The sequence below is a fragment of the Caretta caretta genome, chromosome 11 (assembly GCF_965140235.1).
Source record: "Caretta caretta isolate rCarCar2 chromosome 11, rCarCar1.hap1, whole genome shotgun sequence".
In the NCBI taxonomy this organism is placed as follows: domain Eukaryota; kingdom Metazoa; phylum Chordata; order Testudines; family Cheloniidae; genus Caretta; species Caretta caretta.
This window is the reverse complement of record NC_134216.1, coordinates 48,902,060-48,922,750: the sequence shown is the minus strand read 5'-3', so window position 1 is coordinate 48,922,750 and position 20,691 is coordinate 48,902,060. Positions and strand designations below refer to the sequence as shown.

Below are 20,691 nucleotides of genomic sequence, written 5' to 3'. Positions count from 1 at the left end.
ATGACACAAGAAGGAGAAATAGTCTCAAGTTGCAGTGGGGGAGGTTTAGGTTGGATATTAGGAAAAACTTTTTCACTAGGAGGGTGGTGAAACACTGGAATGCGTTACCTAGGGAGGTGGTGGAATCTCCTTCCTTAGAGGTTTGTAAGGTCAGGCTTGACAAAGCCCTGGCTGGGATGATTTAGTTGGGGATTGGTCCTGCTTTGAGCAGGGGGTTGGACTAGATGACCTCCTGAGGTCCCTTCCAACCCTGATATTCTATGATTCTATGATATATCCCTGTTTTATTTTGTTTCAAATGTGGGTGGCCAACTGGTGTGAAATTTCCTGCAGGATTAGTTTTTAAGCCCTTTGAAATGTATGTGCATTTTTGGTTCCTATCTCAATTTTTTTATAGGAATTCTTGTATTTGGACTCTAGCTGAACTTTTTCCTTGGCAGTCCTGCTTTTCATTGTCGATTGCTATCTCTAGGTAATATGGTCTATCAACACAAAACTTGGTAGACAGGTGTATCCTGTGGAGAACTGGTGCAACAGGGATATTTTTTAAAAAATTGGATTTAGGGTAATTTTTAGCAGTTATTCACATTATAGCTTGATGTTTATGTGCTGTGCACACAAACATGTTTGATGAAAGTTCAGTGCACACAGACCTGATTGGCTGATTGGGACTCGGCGCACACAAGTCTGTTTGGGAGGGCCAGGAATACATAAAGCCTTCCCTGTCAGGAGCTACACTTTTCTGTCAGATTTTATCCTACCTCAGAGAAGGTTCATGTGCAGCTGCTGACTGGTGAGGGGTTCATAAGCTTCTTGCAACAGATAAAATATTCTGTCAGTAGCTGCACCACTCTGTATAAGCTCACATTCTCCCAGTTTATCCAATTTTAGCCCCCAATTAAGGATTAAAAAACCCTAGGAGAGAGTAATGCATACAAAATTCTGTTGTGAAGTGGGTAGGTTTTTTTAAAGTGTGTATGAACCCTAACAAACCTGTAAAAATAAGGAAATGAAATATTAAGTCACTTACGAGTTCAGACCTTCTGCTCCTCCACCCATTAGCATACACCTTAGTATTACCCCACCACTATACATCACAGGACCTGTACCACTACATCCACTCCTATCCCCTAGGGATGTTTGCTTTCCATCACTAACATTAACTGCCATTCTGCACACAACCCTTTACCAAACTACTTTTCCAACACAACACCAAACATGCACAACTAATAATTTTGGCTGGGGGGTGGAGGGAAGAGGAGATATAACTTGGGAAGGGGTGTGGGCAGAAGGGCAAAAAGAAGGGGAAGAATTAAGGTGGTGAAGCTGCAGGGAAACTCTCCATGAGCCAAAAGCCCAAATGCCTTATAGCCCCCACCATAAGGGGAGTATATCAGGGCAGGGAAGGATGGTGCTTGTATGTTGGAGATAAGCTAGACCATGGTGTGTAAAGAAAAAGGCACATTCTCTTTCCTTTCCCAAAACACCTGGCAATAAAAATCTGACAGACACTTATGCATGTGTATGAGCTTTCGTGAGCTACAGCTCACTTCATCAGATGTTTACCGTGGAAACTGCAGCAGACTTTATATACACACAGAAATCATGAATCCTTGCAACAAAGCCCGTTGCCAATTGTGCCCACATATCTATTCAGGGGACACCATCACAGGGCCTAATAACATCAGCCACACTATCAGAGGCTCGTTCACCTGCACATCCACCAATGTGATATATGCCATCATGTGCCAGCAATGCCCCTCTGCCATGTACATTGGTCAAACTGGACAGTCTCTACGTAAAAGAATAAATGGACACAAATCAGATGTCAAGAATTATAACATTCATAAACCAGTCGGAGAACACTTCAATCTCTCTGGTCACGCAATCACAGACATGAAGGTCGCTATCTTAAAACAAAAAAACTTCAAATCCAGACTCCAGCGAGAAACTGCTGAATTGGAATTCATTTGCAAATTGGATACTATTAATTTAGGCTTAAATAGAGACTGGGAGTGGCTAAGTCATTATGCAAGGTAGCCTGTTTCCTCTTGTTTTTTCCTACCCCCCCCCCCCAGATGTTCTGGTTTAACTTGGATTTAAACCTGGAGAATGGTCAGTTTAGATGAGCTATTACCAGCAGGAGAGTGAGTTTGTGTGTGTATGGGGGTGGGGGGGATGTGAGAAAACCTTGATCTATGCAGGAAATAGCCCGACTTGATTATGTAAAGAGTTGTCACTTTGGATGGGCTAGCACCAGCAGGAGAGTGAATTTGTGTGGGGGGGTGGAGGGTGAGAAAACCTGGATTTGTGCTGGAAATGGCCCACCTGTTGATCACTTTAGATAAGCTTCAGAGGAACAGCCGTGTTAGTCTGTATTCGCAAAAAGAAAAGGAGTACTTGTGGCACCTTAGAGACTAACCAATTTATTTGAGCATGAGCTTTCGTGAGCTACAGCTCACTTCATCACAACATCTGATGAAGTGAGCTGTAGCTCACGAAAGCTCATGCTCAAATAAATTGGTTAGTCTCTAAGGTGCCACAAGTACTCCTTTTCTTTTTAGATAAGCTATTACCAGCAGGACAGTGGGGTGGGAGGAGGTATTGTTTCATGATTTCTGTGTGTATATAAAGTCTGCTGCAGTTTCCACGGTAAACATCTGATGAAGTGAGCTGTAGCTCACGAAAGCTCATGCTCAAATAAATTGGTTAGTCTCTAAGGTGCCACAAGTACTCCTTTTCTTTTTGCGAATACAGACTAACACGGCTGTTCCTCTGAAACCTGTCATTATGCATGTGTGTAACTTTTTTCACATTCATAATCCATATAATGACAAAGCCCCAAATTTACAACAGGATACATTTACCTTATGTAGATGCAAAACTATTACAGCTGCATGGAAATTTTTTTTTACAACAAAATCATTTTTGACAACATTTCCTGATGTTTTTGTGGAACCATTTGTGTTTTGTGGAACCATTTGTTTGATTCAAAGTGTTCTCTCTGTGTGTTTTTAAATGAAAAAAAAAAGAAACCAACACATTTGGTTTCAATAAAAAAGTTTGCTTTTCAAAACCAACTTTATTTTTGAAAACAGACTTCATTTTTAAAATCCAGAAATTTGCAAACATTTTCAAAAAAAATTGTGTAAATGGAAATTTTTTATCCGAAGTACTTACCAATTTCTGACCTGTTCCAGTAATTGCCTTCTTGAATTCAATAAAATGAGCCAAGCGGTCTTTCATTTTAAGTTAAATTATTTCACAGAATTGCAAGGAAACTTATTCAACAAAACTTTTTAATTAAAAAAAATCATAAAACAGTCAGTTGACAATCATTATTTTATCAATTTGTTCATAATGCTTTATCCATCATAATGAGTTTCTCCAGAGTACTAAAAAGAAAGTTTATGGCCTGAAGCAAATGAACAATTTTTAAACTCGAGACATTTTGTATTGAAGTAAACATAAATGAGAAAGTAAAACATTAGAAAAAACAAACATAGAACATAAACAAATTACATACAATGGACAAAATATTAATTCAATTTTCAAACCTGGTTAATTGTTAATACTGTGCCAGAAACATATTTAGGGGCCTTGGATGCATCCAGCAGACTCCCCATAAACCCAATGCAGTTGCATGGAGGAAGGGGAGGGCTATACACCCTGTACCTTACTATCCCCCGGCATGAGGGCAAGGAGTAGGCTAAGATGGACAAAGGCCAGTATAACTGAGCTGGGATGGGGCAGTAATGGCTGTTATCTGCTTCTGGTGAGGGCAAGCTGTAGATTATTTCTCCCAGAAACACGGGTGGATTACCTGCCATCCTTTACACAGAGATTGATTACAGGCATAATCTAGTCCTGAATTTTTTTTAGACAGTGTATTAGATCTCTGTGCTACTAAAAGGGAATCAAGTCTTATGGATGGGCACTGTGAAACAGAGAAAATTATATATTATATATATGGATGTGATGGTGTTAACAAAACGTAAAAATGATTGAAGTTTATTAAAATTATTTATGAAAATTCATGACGTCTCAGAGATGGCACATTCACTATGTAATGCAAAACATGCTATTGTTAAATGTGCTTTGCACCATATTTTTATCTAACAACAAAAGAGTTTGAATTCTGAAATCAATGCACAAGAGCTAAACTGTTGGCCATGTGAGCTGTTTTCTTATGTAGCACCCAAAACTACAATAGGCATTTAATTAAGCACTGAAAAAATGAATGTTCTGATTACCTAAGTGTTTACAAACTAAGAGCCTGACCATGTAAACACTTGCACAAGGAAGTAACTTTACCCATGGAAGAAGTTCTATTAAATTTCATGGAATTACTTATGCAAGTAAAACCTGTCAAGTGCTTTCAAGTGACAGCAATCTATATTTAAGGTAAGGTGTGACAAATAACAGCAACAAACAATAAGGTGAAAATAGTGAGTAGGAAGAAATTGATTAGAAAAGTAATGTCATGCTGTTTTCTAGGTTTGTTGAATGCATACCTTAGGGGCACCACCATATTAATACCAACCCACCCGAAAACATACATTAAAAGACCATTAAAGTTGCAAAGTGAAGCAGTCAAAAGTGCACTCCTCTTGAAAATGTGTTTGCTTTCAAGTTAAATAACGATAATAAACTGCTTTCCCTTAATATACAAATAGTAAGTCAATGCAGCTCCTTGTACAATGTGGAGTAGTTCTGAAGTACCACATGGAAAGTGCTTTCTACCACAATGTAACTAGAGAGAACCATGACCCAAAAATTATATAATGAGCAAAATAAACCTGCTATAGGTTTCTGGGCATAATGGGGCATATTGTGCCATTGATCTAGGTGCAGAACTCCTCATGGAAATCAACTGGGAGTTCAGCATTTAAAAAAAAAAGTACTTGACAAGATACAGTTCATACTGCAGTGGGCCTAATGAAATCAAGGACATCACTGTATTGTGGAGGAGGATTTTGGATATTTCCTTGTTTGATTTTCTGAACAAAGGCAGTTTTGAATAAAATCTATAGAAGGTTCACATATTCAGAGATTCCAAGGCCAGAAGGGACACATTGTGATCATCTCGTCTGACCTCCTGTACAAAACACAGGCCACAGAACTTCCCTAAAATAATTCCTAAAGCAGATCTTTTAGAAAAACATCCAATCTTGATTTTAAAATTATCAGTGATGGAGAATCCACCATTACCATTGGTAAATTGCTCCACTGCTTAATTAACTTTCTCTGTTAAAAATTTTATTCCTTATTTCCAGTCTGAATTTGTCTAACTTTAACTTTCAGCCATTGGATCATGGTATACCTTTATCTGCTAGACTGAAAAGCCCATTATTTAATATTTGTTCCCCATCGTAGATACTCAGACTGTAACTAAATCACTCCTTAACCTTCTCTTTGTTAACCAAATAGAGTGAGCTCCTGGAGTCTATCACTATAAGGCATGTTTTCTAATCCTTTTAATCATGCTGGCAGCTCTTCTCTGAGTCCTTTCCAATTTATCAATACCTTTCTTGAATTGTGGGCACCAGAACTGGACATAGTATTCAACCAGCAGTCAAACCGGTGCCATATAATAAGCGCATTAGTGAACTAACCTTGTAGTCTTAAAACATTTAATTATATAACCATCTAGGTTATTCCTAAATATCGTCTCCATTTGGATTGTGTGTGATATTTTGAAAAATGAAGAAAAAATTCCAGCTCTTGAGTCTTCTTGGGTGTCACTGTTTTGTGCAGGGATCTGCTGAATGCAAGTCACTGCTCAGCTGGGTTGCTTCTGAAATCTCAGTCCTAGCAGCAGAGAGTACTCAGTGAGGGCAAATTAAGGGGAGCATGGAGTCCACTTGAAACACACAAGCCTGGGAGCTGGTAAGATGAATGAGAAGGAAGAGACTCATCTGGGGCAGAGATCGAGAACCTGCACTCAAGCGTATCCGCTTGACAAGGCTTCCTTAAAGACTCAGGCTATGGCTACACTAGAGATCTTACAGCGGCACAGCTGCATCAGTGCACCACTGTAAGCTCTCTAGTGTAGCTGCTCTAAGCTGATGGGCAACAGCTCTCCTATCGGCTTAACTACTCTAGCCCCGGCAAGCAGGGGTCGCCATGCTAGTGGGAGAAGCTCTCCTGCCGACATAGCACTGTCTACACTAGTGCTTAAACTGGCATAAATTATGTCTCTCAGAGGGGTGGCTAATTCAGCCACATATATTGATTTAAACTGTAGTGTAGCCATAGCCTCAATTTAAAAGGAATGATAGGGCTGAATGTAGCTGGGGAGAGAACACTTCCAGACTCTCCTCTGGCTGTGACAGGTCTCTGCTACAGCAAACAGTATCTACATGACTGCCAAGTATCTACCTGGAGAACCTGGGGCCTGATTCTTATCTCTCACTGGTTTTACAACTGTGTGTCTTCACTGATTTCACAGAGTTACTCCTGATGTATACAAGCAGAAAGTGGAGGCCAGAATCCAGCCCTGAGACCAAATTGTTGAATTTATTTTTCAGAGCATCATTTACATACACTACAATTTGTGCATAAGAACATGCATATGAGTTTAATTTTTAATGAAGGTATACATACATTCCATACATATAATTAAAATGCTTGAGCTGGAACCACTACCCCGAAAAAATAAGGTCAACTCTCCACTGAATAGCACTATGACATGAACATCTGTCACTTAAACAAATGCCACCAAGTAAATCTACCTAAAGAATTCTATTATCCATACAGAATGGAGAACAGGGTTATATTTGCAGGTTTATGGAGTGACATCTGTTTGAATGACAGATGTCTGTGCCACAAGAGTGCTGTGCACACTTTGTTTTATTGCTGGAGTAATCTCTTCTAAAGGACTCCATACACTACTACAATAAATTAAGAATTCTTACTTTTATGATAGACTCTTTATATATTTTTTTAAAATCTCACTTACCAGGGATTGTAGCTGTAAAATGTAAAAAAATCTCCATACATTAAAGGCAGTCTGATGTATTTAGAGTCCTCATGTTATTTATGCCAAAGCTTAAATCCATGTGTTCAGATTTCATTATCTTGGTTTGAGTATGAGATTGCAAACAATTCATGCAAATCTGTAAAACATTCATTATAATTTGTATTAAAATTAAACCCTGCTTTAGGTATTTCCAATTTGGGAATATTTATTCTTTCTACTGTATGTTATACTAGTCCATAACAATACTTATCATTGTATTGAATTATCTACTGCAGTGGTTCCCAAACTTGCTCCGCTGCTTGTGCAGGGAAAGCCCCTGGTGGGCCAGGCTGAGCTGTTTACCTGCTGCATCCGCAGGTTCAGCCGATCGCAGCTCCCAGTGGTCGTGGTTCGCTGCTCCAGGCCAATGGGAGCTGCTGGAAGTGGCGCGGGCCAAGGGACGTACTGGCCGCCGCTTTCTGCAGCCCCTATTTGGCTGGAGCAGCGATCAGCCGAACCTGCGGACGTGGCAGGTAACAAACTGGCCCGGCCCGCCAGGGGAATTCCCTGCACAAGTGGCGGAACAAGTTTGGGAACCACTGATCTACCGTATGATGGCCATTACACACACAGCACTCCTCTATCCTTAACTGAGCCTGTTGTGTGTCTACTAACTATATAGGTTATACTATACTAACTACTAATTATATTGCTACACTAACTATATAGGATAGGTTTGTAATTTGTGTAGTGTCTTCGTATTATCTTCACACTCAGATGCAATATCCTTGAATTTCTGCCTTAATAAGATCTTTAACACAGAAGGCTGTTATGTTCAATGGCAAAAAATATATTAACACAGAGTTAAGGTTGCTTGGTAGCGTGTCATTCCTTTGCAGAACATTGAGTTGAGCAAAACGCAAACTTCTGAAAACCAGAAAATGCATAGTTTAGGGTTCCCCATTCAACCTTAACTCTGCCCTCTTTCAGCAATGTCCCAATATACGCCTTTAATACATATAATTTATTCTGTCAATCCCACAGTTGCTGAAGTGTATAAGGTCTTCACCTCCTTTTACAATCTATTCACTCCCAGAATTCCTTCTAATATTATTAAAGGACAAAAAAGGGTGAAGGGAGGAGTTGCCCACACCACTTTTTCACTTTCCTCTTTGAGGAATGCCTCAATGTGTACATAGCACATACTCACACTGGGCCCTGGCACTATAGGATTCAGCAGGTTCCAGATGCTAGCATACATACACACTCACACTTAGTCAACCCCCCCCCCCCATAAAGAATGCCCAACATGTACAATTTAAGAAGCATTTAAAAGCCTTTTACAACTCCCTTGCATTTACAGGATGCCATCTCAACCTACATTTTCTCTTAACCAACATTAAAGAATTGGAACCCTTTCACTTCTCTGCTGACAATAGCCTTTGAATAAAAGGCTTGTGCCCTCCTACTGACAAAACCTATACAATTATGCACTGAAATGATGCATACATATCCTGAAGGTACACATGCAGCTCTTCCCTTTGGTCACACACATCAAAGGGCGCAAAACATAGATCTCCTCCTATCATACGCACAACTGTGTCATCCCCCTCACATGGATCCGACGAAGTGGGTAGTCACCCACGAAAGCTTATGCTCCAATACGTCTGTTAGTCTATAAGGTGCCACAGGACTCTTTGCCGCTCTTACAGATTCAGACTAACACGGCTACCCCTCTGATACTTGCCCCCCCCCCCAAAGTAATCCTTAATTGTGCATTTCCTGAGTTTTGCTCAACTCAACATTTTGACAGGGAATGATACACCACCAAGCAACCTTCACTTTGTATTGACATAGCTTTTGCCATTGAATGTCCTAGGTTTTTTTAACAGGAAGAGATATGTGGCTGGTAGGAGTTAATTGTTATTCAGGCAGTTGTACACATCATCATGTCCTGCAATTAACAAGCAATGGACCACATCAGCCTGTAGTCAGCAATCCCAATATCATGGTGTACTCCTTGTTCTCCCACAAAACTCCTGCAACCTCAAGATCCAGGAATCATCCAGAATCTACATGTTTGCAACCCTGGCAGCACACACTTCTTTTCCGTCAGCAGTCAAGTACCTGTGTTGTCTGTACCTCCGCTCTGTTTGTCTTTGGAAACTGTGCATTAATCTACCCTGAGATCAAGAAGTAGCCACTTGCCCCCACACTCCACTTATACCCCCAGGGATGAGTAAAATACAGATTTTCTCAATCAATCAATCCAAGGCTTACCTACAATCAGTGCTCATTGCCTAATCCTTACATAACCAAAACCCCTATCCCTGTCCCAGTACCCCATTCCCTACACCGCACACAAAGTCCCTTGTCTCTGGCTTCTCCCCACCAGTCATAACAAAAAAAAAAATTGGTAGACTGGCTGCTGACCATTCTACTGTATTCAGTAAACCTCCCCATAAAATAAAAACACATTATAACAGAGACAACTTACAACAAGCAACACAAGTTATTAAATCTTTACTGCAGAGGTGTACAAAAGTTTGTACTAAAAATGTCAGTGGCAGGGTGTTCACCAGGGGCAATGCCATTGTCACATTCCCTTAAACTATCCAGACAAGCGTACAGTGGCTGCATACAAACCCCCTCCCATATTTTTTTCTTTATTAGTGCATGCACACTTCCAGACTCTACCTCTCTTCACACAAAGAACTGAAGTGTCCTTAAATACTGTTTACAACTTGCGTCCCCCAGAGACTTAATGGGTGCCAGGCTCTACCATGGATAAATATAGACCAGCTGAGACCATATTTACCTGCAGCACAGCAAAAGTTTGAACTTTAGTTCTGCGCCAAAAACAAACAAATCACCTACCTAGAATTTTTTGGGAAAAAATGGCTATTTATTCTGGGTTTATATCTCCAAACTCCCTGGCTCAAATGATCCCAAACTGGAATAAGTACTGGAGTACTATACACATCCCATAAGGCAATGCAGATTGAACCTCTGATGGAGCTGCAGGGTACATCATGGAAGTCCTGTAACAGTGCATTAAGGGAGATATAATCCAGCCAGGGAGCCTAGCACATAGAGAATAATGGGTACATCAGGTTTATGAACTACACCTCCTATGAAACAACAACAGACAAAGGATGACAGAAACAAAATATTATCATAATCCATTTCACAGATGGTGGAACTGAGGTAGAAAAAGATAAAGGCTAGGACATTCAAATTATCTTAATGGAGTCAGGCCTCCAACTCCTATTAATGTTTTCATCCCAAGGTCACAGAGGAAGTTTGTAGCAAACCTAGGAACTGAACCTGGATCTCCTGAGTTCCAGGCTCATGTCTTAACAAAAAGGAGCAATTTCCTTTCCAGACTGTAGTCCTCTATTAATCCACAAAGCACAGACTAGTTTGAACATTGCCAACATGCTTCCACTCTGATTTGGATGTACAATCTCTATTACAGGAAAGTTATTTCAATAAAAAAGTAAATATTATAACATGCTACCCATGTATGTCTATTATGTGAAACAAATATTTAAATGGATAATATGAGAAATAACCTGTGACCACATAATCCTATATTGTAGTAATAGATCTTATTATGCAAGATATGACAAATATGTTTCTAAAGTTTGGAAAAATAATTGTAGAGTATCATACTGTACGGGTTGAATTATTTGAGAAATAGCATAACAAAGTGATAAAAAACAAAAGGCCAGACTGATTCCCGGACTGATGCTGAGCAGCACCTTACCACAAGTCACCGATACTACTTCTCCTGAGTAAGGTTATGAGAATTTGGCCTTAAATGATAATGCCTATGTTTATAAAATGCTTTCAGATCCTTCAGATTCAAGATGAAATAAACTACATAAATGTAAGATATTACTATTTCAATTTCCTTTTTTTATTTCACGGTCAATATTCATTTTTATAACTATGCTGCTTTAGACTAGTTTAATTATTTTAAATGTGCTGTTATTGGAAGTTATTGAAGGGATAAAAATCAATTTACTGACCTTTCTCTCCCCTCCCCTATTTTTTTCAGATAGTTTCCTTTGAAAGTTTTGCTTGATTTTGTAGGGGGAGAGGAGGTTATTTTATTTTATTCTTTTTCAAGCTCTTCTGTGCCTTTAAAGTGATAGATCTAATACTTCAAAGTATTTTATACCACTAGTATATATTTTTAAAAAGGAAATCAAGCCATTTATTTGTTACAGTACAAAAGAGAATTCTGAAATCATAACAACCTTAGGCTAATTTACATTAGATGAAAGTAATTGAAACTAATTGATTTGAAAAAAGTATTTTACATGGGTGATTTTATTTATTCATAACACCTAGCTACATCTTTAGCTGCTAATACATCTTTTTAATTTACTTACCGTACATGTTTTACTTATTGGTATTAAGAACCATGAACTAATATATACCAATCATACTGAGATAAGTGCGCAAATATAATTTGATTATTTAAAATGTGTTAAAATTATCAAAACGTACCAATGCGACATTAAACTCAGACGACTACAAAGGAATGATCACACATACTGTACATTAGAACTCTGATTATCCAAAAGATAGATTGTATCACTCAAACTTCAGAGCACTGAGGACTGGAATAATGAGGGGAGCTGGCTAGCCAGGGTCCCCTATATGCCAAATGCAAAGACACTTGGTTCCCCTTGTTCTAGGCAGCTGGCTGTCTTGCCCGAGACCTGCTGGCTCAGCAGGACTACAGCACATAAGCCCCAGGATGCGGAAATAGCCCTCCCTGACAGCTGTCTTAGTCCATCTCACATGAATTTTAATGAAATGTCATAATATTATTTTCTTCTCACAAAGTTAGTTTTAATAAAGCCTCTGCTGGCTCCCCACAGGTATTACTTCTCTCTCCCAAGAACCTCCCTTTCTTTCTGTCCTTGATCTTTCAATTCTCTCATTCATTTTGAACTGTATGGAGGGTATCTGTAGAGTATTTTGCATAGTGACCAGCAGAAGTGGAGACAGTGCTTTGTACTGGGCCCAATATTATCCACCTGCAGGAAAACCTCTACAGTGTTTCCTCCTAATCCTTATCTACAAAATGCAACTCCCTTCTCTCCATCAGCTCGTACATATAACTAAATTCCTTGCCAGACAAAATCAGCTCCACTTTGGATGGAGTAATAAATATTTTGCAAGGGATCTGACAATGTACAGGTCTTTGGGCAGCTAACCATACACACACACACTAAAAATATTCCCTTTCATCTTCATGCAGTGCTGGGAGTTTCTGATGCTTTTACACTGACCAAGGATAAATTAAAAAATAAAAGCTTGCAGTGCAAAATTTTCAGTGTCTTTAATTACTGAATGAAAAATACATTGTCAGATGCTTTGCTATTAATTACATATCATCACCTGGAAACGTGTGGCTGGTGAAATTAAGTTCACAATGAGTGATTCAGACCCACTTTGCATAAAAACAGATTCTAAAGAACATTTAAAATGCTCTAAAAGAAAAGCCATTAGTAAAGCTGTTGCCTATTATAAGGTAATTCTTAGCAAAATGATTAACTGTTATTAAATACATAAGCATGTGTCTAAAGAGTGTGTGTTCTATACAGCACACTTCCTACTAAAATTCAGACTGGTGAACTTAACGAAAAATAAACAAAAAATCAAAATAATATCCTGATCCTCCCCCTTCTGAGATCAAAGGCATAACTTCCAAGTCATCATTGGTGTAAGATCAGGGCTTCAGTAAATATTTCTTTGTCAATAGGAAGAGAATACCAGGACACCAACTATGACCTTGAATTGCACAAGTCATAAATTGGCACAGAATTTGCCCAAATAGGAAATAATTTATAATGTAATTACTGGTCCAGAATATATAATAGCTGATATTAAACAGTTCACATTTAATTACAGCATAGTGGCATCTGAGATATTACAGATATTTCCAGTTGTATGTATAGAGAAACTCTGGCATCTAGCATACTGCGTAAAGAAGATGAAGGTGAATATTGGCAACCACTCTAACATCGTGCAAAGGGCATATCTAAAAGCAGAATTTTTTTTTAATTTAAAACAAAAACTTTACAGACAACCTCAGTACACTCCCCTACCCCCTAATTTTGGTTTCCAGGTGTTGTCTGCAAGAGCCAGGACTCGGAAAATTCTGCTTGATTCTTGTTGAGGGTGAGTAATTTATTACGGGGGAGTGAAATGCTGTTATTTTTCTCATTAACAATCACTGAAATAAAGCATTGGTACGTGTATTTTTTGTCTGGGCTGCAATTTTGCATGACAATTTTGCAAGACATATCTATATGGATATTCTTCTCTGTGCGTGTTTGTTACATTTTTGGCAAACATATTGAATTCGCAGTTTTATAATACTATTCAAATATCCCAATCACTAGGACTTCAGTACTATGGTAACAGGAGGAAGCAGAACAGCAAATGCACTGGTATGATCTTAAAGGCAAGCCAAGTAAGTTAGTTTTCAGTTAGTTTACCTATATCGGGATAAATTAGTAACCGCTATGATAAAATACATAATAAAATACCTAAATTTTAAAAAAAAAGTTTTGCTCAATGTATGTGAAATTCAAACTATCTGCACTCTGCAGGGGACTGCCTTTAAAGAGAAAATTCAGTCTTTCCAACTATCTTTGACAGATTTGCCGCTCCAGCAGGAAAACTGGGAATTAACACTTCACTGGGCTAATGGACTGAAACCTTCACTAAGACAATCAAGACAACACAAGTTCACAAGGACCCAGAGATTGATTTATTTCAGTGCCATTTCAAGCATCTTTATGTTTAATACAAATTAATTTACAAGGTTACTGGCCACACTCCTAAGCATGTAGCGGGTGTTGAAGCCACCTCTTCCACAGCTGGTTCAATGATAAGCAGTAATGGCACATGCCTCTTACTTCTGTATTTCTTGCTGTTCCACAAACACAGTCAAGGATTTGACTTTAATCAAATTTAGAAGAGTGAACGCTATAGTACATGCTCACAAAAGCCAGGAAACTCAAAGGAAAAACCTTAATATTGTTTATAAGAGAGCTGTAGTCTGACCAATGCCTTGTGCTGCACATCACTGTAAACCTGAGAAAAATCAGCTATTGTGTATTCATGCCACACATGTGATCCCTTCCTCTTCTTGGGCTTTATTGTATTTCTTTCTGATCTCTTTCTTTTAAACAAATTACACCAAAGGTGGATTGTTATCCAGAAGTGTTATAAACACAATTATGGACTGAGACTGTTCTAGGACATAGTCTGACTGGTCGATTACGTCTCTATAATTCCTGGTAGGGAAATAAAATGAGTTAAAAGCAAAGAAGCCGGTTTGGAGGGAAAAGCAGCTGAAGCACACACGCCCCCACACGCGTGCGTGCACACACACAGACGCGCACTGTTGTTTCTTTGGTTTTCTTACGTTTAATTGGTGTCTATGCCCAGCCATAATTTCTTTGGTTACCTTTTAAGGTTTTAGTTGCTCATAGTTTTAGTTGCTAACAGGAAAATCGGGAGCTGTTTAGCACTATCCGTTCCTCATCCCTCATATAAAACTAGAACTTCAGAAAGGGGCCTGGAAGCGAACAAAATGCCATTAAGTGCACCAGCTGGCGCCATGCTTTTCAAAGGAAGACACATTAGTTTCAGGGCATCTGGCCTTCCCATGGTACTCCACAGCAGCCAAGAAATATGCAAGTTTCCAAAAGCTGTTTCACGCTCCCAATTCAGTTTTATAAACAGACACCAGAACTTAACTCCTCTAGGCTGTTAGGCAGATCCAGCTGAAGAGAAGCAAGGGAGGTAAATGACAGGGATTTTGAAATGACTCTGAAATCAGAAGGGTAAGAGGGTGGGGGGGGGGAAGGAAAATATCCAGAAGTGGAACATCAGCTTGTACAAAAGATCATGAATTGTGTGTTGGAGGAGCATGCTGGGGCAGGAGAAGGGTCATAAGGAGAGGAGACCTGGGGGACTGGTTCAGAGATGGTGATTTACGGGATGGAAGCAGAAGCCCACACGAGTGAGGTCAGTGGGTATTCAGAGAAGTTGGAACCTCAGAGGATTGCTTGGAGTTGTGGGCTTCACCTAAACCCAAAACTCCACACAAACTTCACAGGATGAAGAACACCCTGAAATCACCCAGTTTGGGTTCACTGAAACCCAACTGGCAGGTTTCACACAGCTATAGTTATAGGACTCTTTGTCTAAAATTAAATTTAAAAAAAAATCAAACCTCAGAGACAAACAGCATATTTAATAATGAATGATAAATACCACCACCAACAGCCAGCTGTTATATAGCACTTTTCCTCGGTAGATTTCAAAGTGTTCTACAAAGCAGGTCAGTATCATTTGGGGAAACTGAGGCAGAGACATGAGACATGATTTTCCCACAGTTATTTAAGAAAATAAAAAAGACATTTTAAAGGGTATAATAAAACATATGCAGGCAAGATTTTTTTTAGTAAATGAAGTAATCAATTACCCACTAGAGTAAAAAGAACAAAGGCCTCATCTACATAATATAATGCTCTTGGCCCATTGTTTGGTCAATATTACAACCTAGAGGGCAATTGTTCTAAAGAAAAAAACAATAAATTACATTATTTCAATCAGCCCCTTCCCTCCACAGTTAATTAATATAATAGCTTGATTAAGAAAAAAAAAACACACATCTTGCAGAATTCCTAAACTTCGTTTTCCTTCTTAGCTACATCACAGCTTTTGTGCCATTAGACATTCAAACCACCAGAGTTATACAGTTTACTTGAAAAGGCAATAAGGCTAATAATACTGACAGATATAAATTGCCAAACTCATTCCAAATAAGAAATAGAAATGCTGGGCATATAGGAAGAGAAATGTAAGATCTGTTAAGAAATTATTGGAGTCTATTCATTCTAGAAAGAAAAGGAGTACTTGTGGCACCTTAGAGACTAACCAATTTATTTGAGCATGAGCTTTCGTGAGCTACAGCTCACTTCATCGGATGCATACCGTGGAAACTGCAGCAGACTTTATATACACACAGAGAATATGAAACAATACCTCCTCCCACCCCACTGTCCTGCTGGTAATAGCTGATCTAAAGTGAGCATCAGGTTGGGCCATTTCCAGCACAAATCCAGGTTTTCTCACCCTCCACCCCCCCACACAAATTCACTCTCCTGCTGGTGATAGCCCATCCATTTGCTGGTGATAGCCCATCTGCTGGTGATAGCCCATTCTCTGTGTGTATATAAAGTCTGCTGCAGTTTCCACAGTATGCATCCGATGAAGTGAGCTGTAGCTCATGAAAGCTCATGCTCAAATAAATTGGTTAGTCTCTAAGGTGCCACAAGTACTCCTTCTTTTTGCAAATACAGACTAACACGGCTGTTACTCTGAAACCTATTCATTCTAGGTCATTCTGATTTGGCAAGTAAGAATGGGTAAGACTATAATAATATCCATAGAAGTTTTAGCTGTTCTGACTTGAAAATTATATAATAAAATGACTGTTGTATGATACAGAATTACAATTTTTAGATGAGTTATACTACTATAAAAGAATTTTAATATAATATGTTTAGCACCTTCAAAAGAAAGTCATCTTTGCACATAGTTGCCCAGTAAAATACTTTTTTCAATAAAGTCATTTACCAGGGACCAACTTGTTTTGCTACTATTACAGTTTCCCCTCTTACCTATTTTATTTTGCTTTGACAATGTATTTTAAAGGCAGTAAAGCAGAAAGCAGTAAAAGAAGCAATAATGAAGGAAGAGACACACAAAGTGATCCTTAATGGATTGTCAGCTCATGAAGGCAATTCACAAGCTGTAGCAAAATGAGTTCTATGCAGAAAAGAAATCAATACTCATTGTAGCATCCTTCCTACTACACTGCAATTTATCAGCTAAACAGAATACTGTCACATCTCATAGGCCTTAGAAAACTAGTTGCTCTCAGAAGCAGTATTTATTCTATACCAGTTCCACCACAGCTGAATCTGATTTGTTTATAGCATAGGTCCGCTGCCTTTCAATTTGAAAATCAGGACAGGGCAGCCTGTTTAACAACAAGAGCCAACAATTTTGCTTTATGAAGTGCACTCTGAGGGTCAGATATGATCCAGGGAATCCTGGAATATAGCCCGTGGCTGCCTTCTCCCTGTGATTTCAAGTAGAGGACAAAGATGTCCTACTGCAAATTTTTATTGCTGGTGATCTCAGACAAGTTTATTTCAGCCAAGCAGGCATAATTTAATGCACTTATTTTTAAAAGTAAAATACATGTAAATATGTATTATGCAAATTGTGTGTGGTTCTGGGTCTTCTCATGTGTTGTCAATGCAGCTCTTGATGTAGAAAAGTCTGAGCACCACTGCTTTGAAAAATAGGACAACAGAGGACCTATTTTGGAGAAAGCAAATTAAAGCCTTCCATGACTTAAATTGATCTTTAAAAAGCTGCAAATCTAGAAGTATTTACACAGTAGGAAAAACTCATGATAATGTAGCTTCTGTACTTACTAATACAGGTGACGATGAGGAGAGGAGAGTAAAAGGGAAAAAAATTAAAACCTTATAGAAATTTAGCCTTTCAAAATGCCATCACCGATGCCTGCAATTTAATAACTTTTTTTTAACTGAATTCTTGAATATTTACCATTTCAATCGTATACAGTGCAAACATCAGCTATCCTCAGAGATGCAATATGTTCTGGTACAATGCAAGATATGAAACACTGTATATGAAAACATAAAATTAATCAGTAAATATTGTCTCAGTCATGTAATACTTTTCTGTATTTTCACTGATCAACAATTGAAACTTTTCCCCTTTGATATCAGGCAACCATGTTCATGGACTTAATATATTATTTGGATACTTAATGTAAAATACCAGGCTAATTAACAAATGAAGACAGACTCTTTAGAGATTATTCCTGTTTCAACATTTACAAGTCTACAACTCTACATGCCCTGTAAAGCCAGTCACTATGATACATACATTATTCAAAAGAACAGGATATTTTAACTGTTACCAATATTTCTTCTGGATAAGCAAGCCTCTGAGGGTTTGTCTACTTGGTGAGATCATGTGCTCTATGGGGGTGTGATTTCTAAAGAGCACTAACATGATGTGTATTAATTGGTGTGTGAAGACCCTGCTGGTGTGCTTTAAACTAATGCTATTTGAAACAGTACTATGGTAAAGTGCATTTAGGAACATTTACTGCAGACTAATTAATCCACAACACATTAGCGTTCTTTAGAAATCACACCCCCATAGAGCACACCCCACTACCCCACCACATAGACATGCCTGAGTTTAAGCAATATAGGACTCAAAAGCTCATCACTTGGACAGATTAGCATATTTCTGCATGTCAGATAATACAAACAGCTGTTTAGCAAAACACAATGGGATTAAAGAGAAGATAAATCCAGAGTTACATAAGTAAACATATCAGTGTCTTGCTGAAAGAGCCAACATATGCTATAAACCTTCTAAATATACCAATCAGTTTGAATGCACTATGAAAAATCTATGTTAAATATCAGGGATGTAAAACAGGAATGAATGTATTAGAATGCTTTTTCTGGACAAAACCAATTCGGAGCCACCTGCTCTCTTTTATTGGAGAATGCTTGAAGAACCTTCCTCAGAATCCCTGTAGATGGTGATGCAGTTTCTGTTTCAAAATTCTTCATGGTGAGACTGTGTAAGTTGATGGTTAAAAAGTACAAATCTAGTTAAAATTGCCTGGGGCCAATCTGCCTGTTTATTTTTTTCAAATCAGTGCACAAGGTGTGTGTGTGTGTGTGTGTGTGTTTAGGGGATTTATCACATAACCACTCTGCGTATAACTGCTGATTAAATATGGGATATCCAGCTAAAACAAAGCACCAAAAGTACCATACCCCCACTTTTCTCCTTCAGTTAGGACCAGATTCTGCCACCCTTACTTACAGTGAATAGTACCTTACTCCACAAGTAGCGTCACTAAAATCAGTGGGACTCCTCAGGAATTAAAGTACTATTTAGAATGTGCAAATGTGACTGAATACAATCCTCTGAATTCTGCTCACTGTCTCAAACTGGCTCTGAAGAAAATTACTTGAAGGTAATCACTGAGGACTTCATTCCCCACTCCCATTACACCCCCAACTGCTACTACTGAATACTTAATATGTATCTATATACCCTACAATGTTATATGTCTTTTTTGAGCATTAGAGAGGCAAGGTGGATCTCAAGATGTAATATCTTTTACTGGACCAGTTGCGGTTGCAGAGAAAGACAAACTTTCAAGTTTACACAGAGCTCTCCTACAAGTATGGCATTACTGAGCATTTACAGTGATACCCTGAACTAGTAACCATGCGCGAAGAATATTCTCACGTTTATGTTTTACAAATGTTTTGGTTCCAGGGCAAAAAGAAGTCCTGATTGACACTCAGTAATTTTCCTCTGTTCGTCTTTAGAGGAGCAAACCATTAACACTGACAGGACCAAAACCACAGAAAAGAAACATCACGTTCAAACTGAGATTACAATTTTGTAAACACTCTCTTGATATCAGCTGCATGAACAAATAGCTTTCTTCAAGAACAGCCCAGCTGTTGCTGATATGCTCCCTCCTCCTCTCCAAGCAAAGTAAATATTCAGTCAGAATGCTGAAGGGACAATACAATAAATGGAGCAAAATTCAGGTGGGGTGGGGTCATCTCTTGTCTGGGAAAAAGCTGACTATTATTCTATTATTAAGTCATAGAGAGATTATATGGATTGTCTGTCTATATTAGTAACTTTTGTTTGCATTTTTGTGCTCAAGAGAGTAATATTGTCATCAGCTGCTTCAGTTATCAGGTAAGTATATTTACTTAGTATATTTAAGTATATTTAAGTATATATATGGCTCCCTGCCATATATACAAAGTATATATATATATACATAAAGTTCTGACTTTACAAAGAAACATTGACCTTGCTAGTTGATTCATCTACCAAAGTGATACCCTACCTAAATGCATAAAAGGAAAGTGAAACCCCACAATGCATGTACACCACACCGGCACACATGGTGCCTGTAAAAAAAACCAGTGAAACAGGTTTTTCCCTCCCCTAATATAAAGGATCAGCTTCCAAAAGGGGCTGTTATGGTTAGGGTGAGGTTGTGGGAATGAGCTCCCAACATCTATAAAATGCCTATAAAAGACCAACGTCTCTGATTGGCTATGATAGCCAAACTCCTGATCACATATCTTCATGTGGCAGGGTTGTTTGTTTTAATCCAAAAATGGAGGTGTAAAAGGTGGGTATCTGGTGCCTTTTAAAAATGACTAGACAGCTCATGGCAGATGGGGCTCTCCAGTCCAGGAGGACAGTTTAACTAGGAAAAGGAAAATTCTGGATCTACTAGGGCTGGGGCAACATGGCGGGAAGAGAGTGGTCCTATACTTAGTTTAGCTGGGGAAAGGCCCTCTCACTGTGGTGGATGTCAGGGATGCCAACCAATACAGTATAGTTTTTTTGGTGCAAAAGTGATTAATTCAGTGCAAACAGTTTTTTTTTTTTTGGTGAGTTACCAAAGCATAGTAGGAGATACCAGTTATAAGGAGAGGTGAGACTGGCCTGTATGCCTCTTTGCGAGGGATCACTGCTAACTGTGAAAGTATGTCTCAGCCCTATGCCAGAATTTTTCCCAC

General features: G+C 38.7%; 1 protein-coding gene across 4 annotated transcripts in view; it reads right to left on the bottom strand.

The window, feature by feature from the left end:
• Positions 1-20,691, bottom strand: part of ZNF804A (zinc finger protein 804A) — a 220,573-nt gene that overhangs the window by 158,418 nt on the left and 41,464 nt on the right. For 2 of the 4 annotated variants that reach the window (XM_048869379.2, XM_075118004.1), the window contains exon 2: positions 6,962-7,118. The exons of the other annotated variants lie outside the window; for them this stretch is intronic. The gene's annotated coding sequence lies outside the window, so the exon portion shown is untranslated. The remainder of the gene's footprint in view (positions 1-6,961; positions 7,119-20,691) is intronic. 4 annotated transcript variants of the gene reach the window in all.